The sequence below is a fragment of the Danio aesculapii genome, chromosome 7 (assembly GCF_903798145.1).
Source record: "Danio aesculapii chromosome 7, fDanAes4.1, whole genome shotgun sequence".
Taxonomy (NCBI): domain Eukaryota; kingdom Metazoa; phylum Chordata; class Actinopteri; order Cypriniformes; family Danionidae; genus Danio; species Danio aesculapii.
The window spans coordinates 54,356,976-54,367,983 of record NC_079441.1 but is presented as its reverse complement, the minus strand read 5'-3'; the positions used below and the strand labels follow the sequence as shown (position 1 = coordinate 54,367,983).

The 11,008-nt window shown below is 39.5% G+C and overlaps 1 pseudogene; it reads right to left on the bottom strand.

The window, feature by feature from the left end:
• Nucleotides 1-5,473: 5,473 nt before the first annotated feature.
• On the bottom strand, nucleotides 5,474-6,669 carry LOC130232961 (relaxin-3 receptor 1-like; annotated as a pseudogene).
• Nucleotides 6,670-11,008: the final 4,339 nt, after the last annotated feature.

Genomic DNA, 11,008 nt, shown 5'->3' with positions numbered 1-11,008 from the left:
GCTTTTACAGTGTAGATTGTGTCAAAGCAACTTAACATAAAAGTTCTAGTAAATTGAAAGTGCATCAGTCCAGTTTTCAGAGTTGAAGTTTAGTTCAGTTCAGTTCAGTTTAGTTCAGTTCAGTGTGGTTTAATTTTTACTGCTGAAAGTCCAACACTGAAGAGCAAATTCATCGATGCGCAGCTCCACACGTCCCAAATCATGCAAGCCAGTGGCGACAGCGGAGAGAAACAAACTTCACCAATTGATGAAAGTGAAGGAAAAAAACTTCAGGCTCAGGAGAAATCAGGCTCTGTTGGCATGACCATTTTTTCTCTGGCCAAATTTCTTGTGCAGAGCTGCAGTCTAGGTGCCGGAGACTGGAGAACGCTGGACGTCCATCGTGGAGAAGCTACAGGTGGGAGAGGTCACCAGCTGGTGTTACAGGCTGGCCCTTCAGGATCAATGCGAAGACTTGTCTGTCACTGGGGTCTTACAGGGATCAGTCTCATGCTCTCCACTCCTCCATGACCATCACAGCAGCTGCTCAGGATGCGGCCTGGTCCAGGATTATGGAAACCTCTGGAATGATAAAAAAAGACTAACATAAGCGTAGATGCCGTTCAAATTATAATGTCTTTTGGGAAGTGTTCCTGGCTCCGGTTGCCCCTTATCAGGGATGTCAAACTCAATTCCTGGAGGGCCGCAGCTCTGCACAGTTTAGTTCCAACCCTAATTAAACACACCTGATCAGACTAATTAAGTCTTTCAGTCTTGTTTGAAACCTACAGGCAAGTGTGTTGAAGCAGGGCTGGAACTAAACTGTGCAGGGCTGTGGCCCTCCAGGAATTGAGTTTGACATTCCTGCCCTAATAATGCAGACTAACAATCCTTAAGAGGATTTGTATTTCAAAAGCATTTGTGGTTAATGTGTATGTTAATGCGAAAAGATGAGTCTTTAATCTAGTTTTAAACTGAGAGAGAGTGTCTGCTTCCTGAACAGTAGGGACAACTGTTCCAGAGTTTAGGTGCCAGATATGAGCAAGATCTACCGCCTACAGTTGATTTGATATTGTGGGAATAATCAATTGTCCGAATTAATTGAGCGTAGTGGATGTGAGGGGCTATAATACACCATGAGCTCCCTCAATACTGGTAGTCAATAACATTTTAAAATTATTACGATATTCAAGTGGGAGCCAATGCAATGATGAAAGAATTCATGATATTTCTTTGTTCTAGAAAGCACTCCAGCAGCTGCATTTGAACAAGCTGAAGTTGTTAAGCAGACCAACAGGGCAACCGCCTAGTAATGCATTACAATAGTCTACAGAGAGGTCATGAAAGCACACAATAAGCTTTTCCGCATCAGACAGAAGTTGGCAACATTTTTAAGATAAAAAAATGCAGTTTTTACAGATGCTTGAAGTCTGGCCTTCAAATCATCCATCCACATGATTTATCAGCTACATGATCACATATGCTGCGGCCTGAAGTTATTGAGAATTATTTATTACATTTCCCATTACTGTAATTGTGTTTTATTAACATCTACCCCTACCCCAACCTTAAACCCAACCATCACAGTAATGTAAAAACAGATCTGGATCTGGAGTCTTCTCTATTAGTATAGCTGATTAACCATGTGGATGAATGATAAAATCCTTCTGAGCCTACCAGTAGGTGCAGAAGGCCCTTACTGGCCTCTATCCATCAGCTGATAACCACTGATATCGCCCATTCAATCAAGTGATAAACATTCGAGGTGCTCTGGCACCTCAGCTCCACACCTCTAAACCTGATTCTTACTTCGATCGGAGAGGGGGAGCATTATGAGGACAGGCTAGACACTGCACTTGAACCCCTACAGTATTTCTCTCACCCTCCAGACAAGGGGAATAACATGAGTTAGGGTGTCATTAAGCTCAGAGCCCACTACTTGCACAGCACACCAATATGCATATTCTGTTCGTTTAAAATATCTGAAAGTGTAAACTCATGAAATTATAGAAAGAAAAAAAAAGCTGTACAGGGGTTATTCTAGAATTGATAATGTGTGTTTTTTTACATTCATATGAAATATTTCTTGAAAGGTTTTACTTAAATATTCCCACTTTATCTATTTGTGACTCATTAAGATTGAACTATCATGAAATAATTACACAATTAAAAACTGTATTTTTGTATTTTTATGTTTCTTTTTTATTTTTTATGTTTATTAAAATTTGACTTTCATATTTTCCCCAACATGATCTTGTCTTTTTGTTTTGCTTGGCATTTCCTTAGCTGGCACTTACTGTATCTTTCTTGAAATCTGCAAATCTGCCATCTTTGTCAGTACCTCACGCTTCAGTTCATCTACAGTCAGACATAGGATATTCCTACTCAGAATCTCCAACTTTCACACATAAAGGGGTTACAATGCCAAATGCCTGGAAGATGATGTACTAGAAACAACATGCCAATGCTGATAACTCTGCAGATGTTCAATTGTAAGCAAAGAATTCTCTTGGCAACCACTCTGCAGCATAATGCTAGTCTATGATTTGTTTTGCAGATGTGGTTATCAACAGAGAAGGTCATTTGAAAGTGTTTTTGGTAACACTTTACAGTAAGGTTGTTCATTCATTCATTCATTCATTTTTTTTGGCTTAGTCCCTTTATTAATCAGGGGTCACCACAGCGGAATGAACCGCCAACTTATCCAGCACATGTTTTATGCAGCGGATGCCCTTCCAGCCGCAACCCATCACTGGGAAACAACCACACATACTCATTCGCACACACATACACAACGGACAACTTAGCTTACCCAATTCATGTATATCGCATGTCTTGGACTGTGGGGGGAAACTGGAGCACCTGGAGGACACCCACGCGAATGCAGGGAGAAAATGCAAACTCCACACAGAAATGCAACTGACCCAGACAAAGCTTGAACCAGCGACCTTCTTGCTGTGAGGTGACAGCACTACCTACTGTACCACCGTGTTGCCTTAGTAAGGTTGTATTAGTTATTATTAGTTAATGCTTTTACTGACATGAACAAACAATGAACAATATATTTATTACAGTATTTATTCATATTATTTAAGGTTATATTATTAGTTCATGTTAAATCACGGTGCATGTTAACAAGCATGAATTTGGATGTTAATATGCATATGTAAATGGTGAATTAGGATTAGTAAATGCTGTACAAGTATCATTCATAATTAGTTCATGTTAGTAAATACAGTAACTAATAAAACCTTATTGTAAAGTGTTACATTTATACTGTATTTCTACAAATGTTTGAGATATTTGTGTGAAGCTTAAAACACTAAACTGTATCATGCAGTTGAAGATTACCTGAGCAATTTACTCTTTACTTAAAATATGAAAAGCAATAAAACCTCAGTAATTACTATATCTTGCATGATGGTATAAATCAGCAATGAGTATGTTTAATATTTTTAATGTAGCCATTTTGTAATGTTAGCATAAATTATTGCCATTATTGCTATATTATACACTGTAAAAAATGCTGGGTTCCACACAATTCATCCATGTTGTCGCAACACAAATCGATTGAGTTACTTTTAACAAATTTATGTGGATTGAACATAAAAAAATTAAGTTGTCCCAATGAAATCTCAAGAATTTTGTTGATTCAGCTTATATTAAATAAGTAGTTTGAACAAGCAAAAAAACAAAACAAATATATTTTTTGAGCGTATGCCAACCATAGAGGACTTCTAGAGGTATCCATAATCCTGGTCATATCCTGAGCAGATGCTGTGGCAGTCATAGAGGAGTAGAGAGCATGAGACTGATTCCTGAAAGACCACAGTGACAAGTCCTCTGCACTGATCATGTGGGCCAGCCTGAACGCTCGTCGGTGACCTACTCACACCTGCAGCTTCTCCACGATGGGCGTCCTGCGTTCTCCAGTGCCTAGACTGCAGCTCTGCACATGAAGTTTGGCTAGAGGAGAAATGGTCATGTGCTGGTTTCTTTTCAGGTTTTTTCCTTCACTTTCATCAACTGGTGAAGTTTTGTTCCTCGCTACTGTAACCACTGGCTTGCTTGCTTTGGGACTTGTGATGGATTTGCTCTTCAGTGTTTAGACTTTCAGCAGTGAATATTAAACCACACTGAACTGAACTGAACTAAACTGAACTTTAACTCTGAAAACTGAACTGACACAGCTTCAATCTACTATAATCTTTTGTTAAGCTACTTTGACAATCTACATTGTAGAAGCACTATAGAAATAAAGATGAATTGAATTGTTCTTGAAACACTAAAACAATTAACTGAAGATTCATATGAAAAGTTATAATATGAATTTTTCACAGGTGTTTTACCCATCTTTTGAATTATTCATTAAACTGTATTGTTTTAGGGTTTAAGGAATGTTGGTTAATGGTATAGTGCCATGAAAACTACAAGTTTACTTCCATTTTTGTTTTCAGTTTAAAGTTTTTAGCACTTTTGACCTTTCTTTGCCAGTGCTGACAATCAAATTCTATGATGTAAAATGAAACTTTACTAAGAAATAAAACAGTTTTTAGCTGAATATAATGTAAATCTGATAAATAATGGGTCATTCAAAATATGCAGATAATTATTATGTGGCAATACATCCTACCAGTTTTCTCATTCTGTTTCCTGATGTTGATGGATGATAGTGAAGTATAATAGTGAAACATCTTCTTTGGTGTTCCCAAGAAGAAAGTCGTCCTGGTTTGAAATCATACTGTGGTAAGAAAATTATGACAAATTTTACATTTTGAGGAGAAGAATAATACTTTAGGGCAACACGGTGACACAGTGGGTAGTGCTGTCACCTCACAGCATGAAGGTCGCTGGTTCGAGCCATGTTCAGTTCGCGTGGGTTTCCTTCGGGTGCTCCGGTTTCCACCACAAGTCCAAAGACATGCAGTACAGGTGAATTGAAGCTAAATTGGCTGTATGTGTGGATGCAAGGGTGTATGAGTGTTGCCCAGTGGGTTGTGGCTGGAAGGGCATCCGCTGCATAAAACATATGCTGGATAAGTTGGTGGTTCATTACGCTGTGGCGACCCCTGATTATAAAGGGACTAAGCCGAAAAGAAAAAGATTAATGAATAATAGTTTAATATAAATATACATATAATTTACATACCATATTATTACAATGTTAACCTGCAATCTGATTTGGAAGCATTGATTGAGATCTCAGTATATCTTCAAATTTCAGTTCATTTTATTTTAGCTCATAACATATAGCGTACTTTATGAACTCACTAACACGAAAAGTGACAAAGCCCAAATATGAAAAATAAATAGAATAGTGGTGCAACGAGGACTAGATGCAGGACAAAATGTACACATTCTACATTATTATTATTTGTATGTTCATATTTGTTTGACATTTTGAATTCATTATTTCCCTCCCATGAGTTTCATTAGAAAGAAATCAGTCCACTGTCCATTTGGCTGACATGTCCCGTGTGGAGTGCTGTGAACGCTATGAGCTCTGCTGTCTGGACTGTTGGCACCGCTGTGCGTCAATCACGTTAAATGCATTCCAATGTGTGCGTCATCCTGGTTCTGATTGCTGCCTCCACTGTATCCATGTAATTTCCCAGCGTTCGAAAATCACAGGCGAGGAGATGCGCCAAAAGAAACTATGCAACATTTTCCTAAACTCCCTCCGCATCAGACAATACAAAACAGGGTTTAAAACAACTATTTGTGTGGGCAAGACAAACAGTCACAGGAAAAAACATACGTATGCACCATATAGTATGTTTTATCCCAGTGCACCACCGTTCAGTTTCACCAACACTCCCCAGAGGGTTATCGCATGTTTGGCATCCAACAGATGAAAAAGACAAGACCACCACCGTTACGGATTTCGCCACTTTGGATCGTCTTTTTTGACGGTTGTTAACGCCTCTCTTTCGGATAAACCTCAAAAGTAAAAGATAACACACTGAGAGGATGAACATGGGTAAAATAAACGCAATGACAATTTTCTGAAGGTGATACAGAGCGAGCCAGTCTTGGCCATCTGGAAACTTGAGGAGACAGAGTTTTTCACCTGCCACAACTGTCACGGTGGAGAAAATGGAAGTTGGAGCGGTCGCCGCAGTCGCCAGGATCCACAACACGGCGCAAATCCACTTTACAGACACGGACTTCTTTCTGGAAGGGATCTTTAAAGCAGAAGCGACTGACCAGTAGCGCGTAATGCTCATCGCGGTGAGAAAGAAGACGCTGGCGTACATGTTCATCACTGTGACCGATAAGATAATCTTGCACATGGCGTTTCCAAACGGCCAGCTGAAATCCAAAGCCGTGTCCACCGCCCAGAAAGGCAAGGTCAGAACGAACTGAAAGTCAGTGACGGCTAAATTGATGACAAAGAAATTAATAATGGATTTCTTGCGTCCTTGTCTAACTTTCATCAGGAAAAACACCAAGAGGTTTCCCGACCAACCCCACGGCGCACACCACGGAGTAAACCACCGAGATGATAATCCTCAGGACCAGGCTGCCGTCGGCGGTCACGTCGATGTCTTCGAGGGCTGCTGAACTTGTGCTGATCAGTTAAACTTCTGTTCAGAGTTCCCCATCCGCTGTGGTTGAGAATGTCACCCATTTTTTCTGGAACAAACTCTCCACAGGTGCCTGATGGACCAAACTGTCTGCTGATCGCATATCAGTTAGTCTGACATTGCTTTAACCGTAAAATATAAACGTTTGTATCTGCGATAGTTTCAAATGTATGTTGGCGATGTGTTTTGAACGCGCAGTGCACCTGACAAAACAGCGTTATATGGCGAAGCGCGCGGGGAGCGCCCGCCTGTGACGCGCGCGCACTGGATAACAAAGCTGACAGACTTACTGCACACTTGACGTCATGTCATTTCTGAACAAAACTGAGCGAGAGTCACACGAGGACAACATAGACCTTAAATATATATACTATGAACCAAACAGATATAACCTAACATGGAGAGTTTTACATTTAAAATTCAGATTGTATAATTACACTAGGACTTCTGTTGTAGCCTACTATCTGTTATTATATTTGTTAATCATAATGTAGATATTTAAATGCAAGATATTTAAACATTTGACATGTGTTGCAATTCACGGTTATGTCACGTATTTAATTTTGTGTAATGTTTTGCTTTCCAGTTCCTGTTGATAGCTCATACTACACCTAGAGTAAATACAATCTTATCATCTTAATCTTCTAAAATTTACAATGGTAGATGTGAATGACTTCACAAGTTGATATGAATATGGTTTATTGCTATTGTGCCCACTAGAGGGGGCACTTGATGGACACTCAGATAGAGCAGCAGCTCAGTGCAACTTCCTAAATAATCACCAATTTTCAGTTCTAGGCCTTTAAATTAATTAGACTTTTTAATTGGGGTGCCAGGGGAATTTACTGACTTACAAATAAATATATTAGTACAACCCCTAAAAATCAAGTACATTTTCCAAACAAATAATTAAAATTAAAATAGGGTCATCATTTGCACAACTTCATTTCCGTCCAATACTGGTTTCTTCTGCGCAAATTATATTTTTAGGCCTCTGTATTGCTTTGACCAAATAATGTAACAGGCCAATAATTATGATGAAGGCTAAAATTCTCTAAAATAGTGTATGTGTGTGAATGACTGTGTATGGATGTTTCCAAGTGATGGGTTACAGCTGGAAGGGCATCCGCTGCATAAAACATATGCCAGAATAGTTGGCAACCCCAGATTAATAAAGGGACTAAGCCAAAACGAAAATGAATGTAAATACTGGGTGGAACAGTGGTTAGCACTGTCGCCTCACAGCAAGAGGGTCGCTAGTTCGAGTCCCAGTTGGGCCAGTTGGCATTTCTGTGTGGAGTTTGCATGTTCTACCGATGTTGGCGTGGGTTTCCTCTGGGTGCTCCAGTTTCCCCCAGGGTCCAAACACATGCACTATAGGATAATTAAATAAACTAAATTGTGTGTGTGTGTGTGTGTGTGTGTGTGTGTGTGTGTGTGTGTGAGAGTGAATGAGTGTGTATGGGTGTTTCCCAGTACTGGGTTGCAGCTGGAAGGGCATCCACTGTGTAAAACATGCCAGAATACTTGGCGGTTCATTCTGCTGTGGCAATCCCTGATGAATAAGGGTCTAAGCCCAAGGAAAATAAATGAATAGCAAATATTATTGTGTTACTATTGTAAAGTTCTTAAATTAATATTTTGTGATAATTCTATAGTAATGGTAACAACAACTACAGTAACATAAACAAATGGCCCAATACTCTATTTATCTACAGCTGCAATTAGCCTATACCACAACACTACTAGTGAAAACATACTACTGTATTAGTAGTGTATGAGTTCACTATAGTTAACAGTATGCAACAATTACTACTAAAGGGTTGTAAAATACAGTAACATCACGATTTAGAAACACTAACTGTAAAGGCTATATGTTTATCATGTGGGCATAGGCTATCCGACAAATATCACAGGGCAAACGAAGTGCATAATGTAAGATCTTGAACTGCTTATTATTAGCAACAGATAATAACAGGCTGTCATCAATGGGCACAGCGTATATGTTCTCGCGCTCAAAAACATCTGCCTGGAACAAAAAGGAATGTAGACTAAAGTGAGTTTTATAACCAGTTTTCGTGAGGCAAAAGGCATATGACCGATTAGATTTTCATATTTTGTTCTGAAATAGAGCATTTACAACACACAGACTGAATGGATTTACATGTAGCCAATACGCAATGACAAATGGTTCGGCATTGTTTGCATGATGAGAAAATGATAAAAACGGAAACACTCAAAAAAGACGAGAGAGTCTGACACAGTGACAACACAAAGGCAGGGTCCTCCTCCTCTTGGCAACCCGAGAGGGCGGAACTTTTCCAAAGTTTAGCCGAAACACAGTTCACAGCTCTTCTGAACGCGGCATCAATAACTGCACTCGTCCCAGCTGATTTAACGGAGCCCAAAATCGCCCATGCACCGGATTCCAGGATTCACAGGTTTTCTCGTGCTGCATCAAGTGTTGTTTCGGTCTGATGACCGTTGCAGATCTCTGGCATAATAAATGCAGTAGCTTGCCTTTGTGTGATGGGTCCAAACTACCGATGCATTAGGCTGAGGCAAAAGTTACTATTTAGACCATCTCATTGTAAATGGACTGTAGATGTTCCAGGAGGGATCTGTCTTGTCCTCTGTGCAGTTTGACATGATGGTTCCGCAGGACCTGCGGCATTAAAATTTTGGGACCAGCAACTTTTTCTCTGTACTTTGTGATAACAGCTGGATTTATTTCTGTGATCGAGAGCACAACATCGATCGGATATAATCAAGACACAGGTGAGTGGGCTGAGCTTGTGTCTCATAACAGTCCACGCTCTGATTTTCTGCAGTTTTTTTTGGTCTCTTTGTCAGTTGATGTGCGCGTGTGCGCTCGCTGGAGTTTTTATATAGCCTGCAATGGCTCCAAAAGTATTTGGACACATTCTTTTTACATGCTAGCACACTTTGCAAGAAAGCGTTTTCACAAACAGATGTTTTGCTTGGTTTGTGAAATAAAATAACATGCTGTTTATTAAGGTATTGGGTAAACAGTGCTAGGTAGGAACTTATTGCATGTCAGCTGAAATATTAATTCCAAAAATTAATTTGAGGTAATTGGATTATAATACTAAGTAAAAATAACAGTTATCTTTAATAGAATATATCAGGGGACCACATTAAAACAAAAGTACAGTAAATTAATATAATATAATATAATATAACATAATATAATATAATATATTTTCAGCTTAATCCCTTTATTCATCAGGTGTCACCACAGCAGAATGAACCGCCAACTTATCCAGCACCTGTTTTAGGCAGTGGATGCCCTTTCTAGCTGCAACCCAGTACTGGGAAACATCCATGTACACAAATTCTCACACATACACTACAAACAATTTAGCTTACCCAATTTACCTATACAGCATGTCTTTGGACTTGTGGAGGAAACCAGAGCACCTGGAGAAAACTCATGCAAACACGGGAGAACATGCAAACTCCACACAGAAATGCCAACTGACTCAGCCGGGACTCGAACCAGTGACCTGTTTTAATACACACTATTCATGTGTTTATAAATGTCAATTTGTGTCAGTTGGCATTTGTGTGTTGAGTTTGCATGTTCTCCTCGTGTACGCGTGGGTTTCCTCAGATGCTCCGGTTTCCCCCACTAGTCCGAAGACATGTTATAGGTGAATTGGGTAAGCTAAATTGTCTGCAGTGTATGTGTGTGAATGAGGGTGTATTGATGTTTCCCACTGATGGGTTGCAGCTGGAAAGGCATCTGCTGCGTAGAACATGTGCCGGGTAAGTTGGCGGTTCATTCCGCTGTGGCGACCCCAGATTAATAAAGGGACTGAGCCGAAAAGTAAATGAATGAATTAACTTTTTAATAATGACAGTTTCAGTGGTTGAACATCACAACATTATTGCATGCTGCCAAATGTAGTAACTCATCCTAAAATTATGCTGAATGATAGAAAGAAAACTATTTTTGTGTCACTAACCTGGCTAGTACCACCAAAATATTTCTAGATGTTGTTTTCCCCAACACAGTCAATTGTCAATAAGTTCATTAAATGTAATTTTGGTTTACTTTTTGATTGACTGCTTACAATAGTTATACGGGAATGTTGGTTTTGTTTATCTGAATGCTATTGCATATCATGCTTAATAGCGGTAGAATGTTTCTGGGAAAAATCAATACTGTAGTACAAAGGAAAGAATGTAACCCTTTGTTGTACATACAGTGCATTTATGTTAAATGTTTTACACATAAATCAAGCATTCACGGCATGCAGCTAGCTGCTCTTCAGGGTTTTGATGTTCCTTTTTCATTGTTCAAAGTAGTAGTGTTGAGCTGTGGATAAACTCAAAATACAATACATGCCTTCAATGTGATGCTTCCCGGATGTGTTCTTGATATCGAGGACAACAGATGCAGACTTGAGCACCAATCT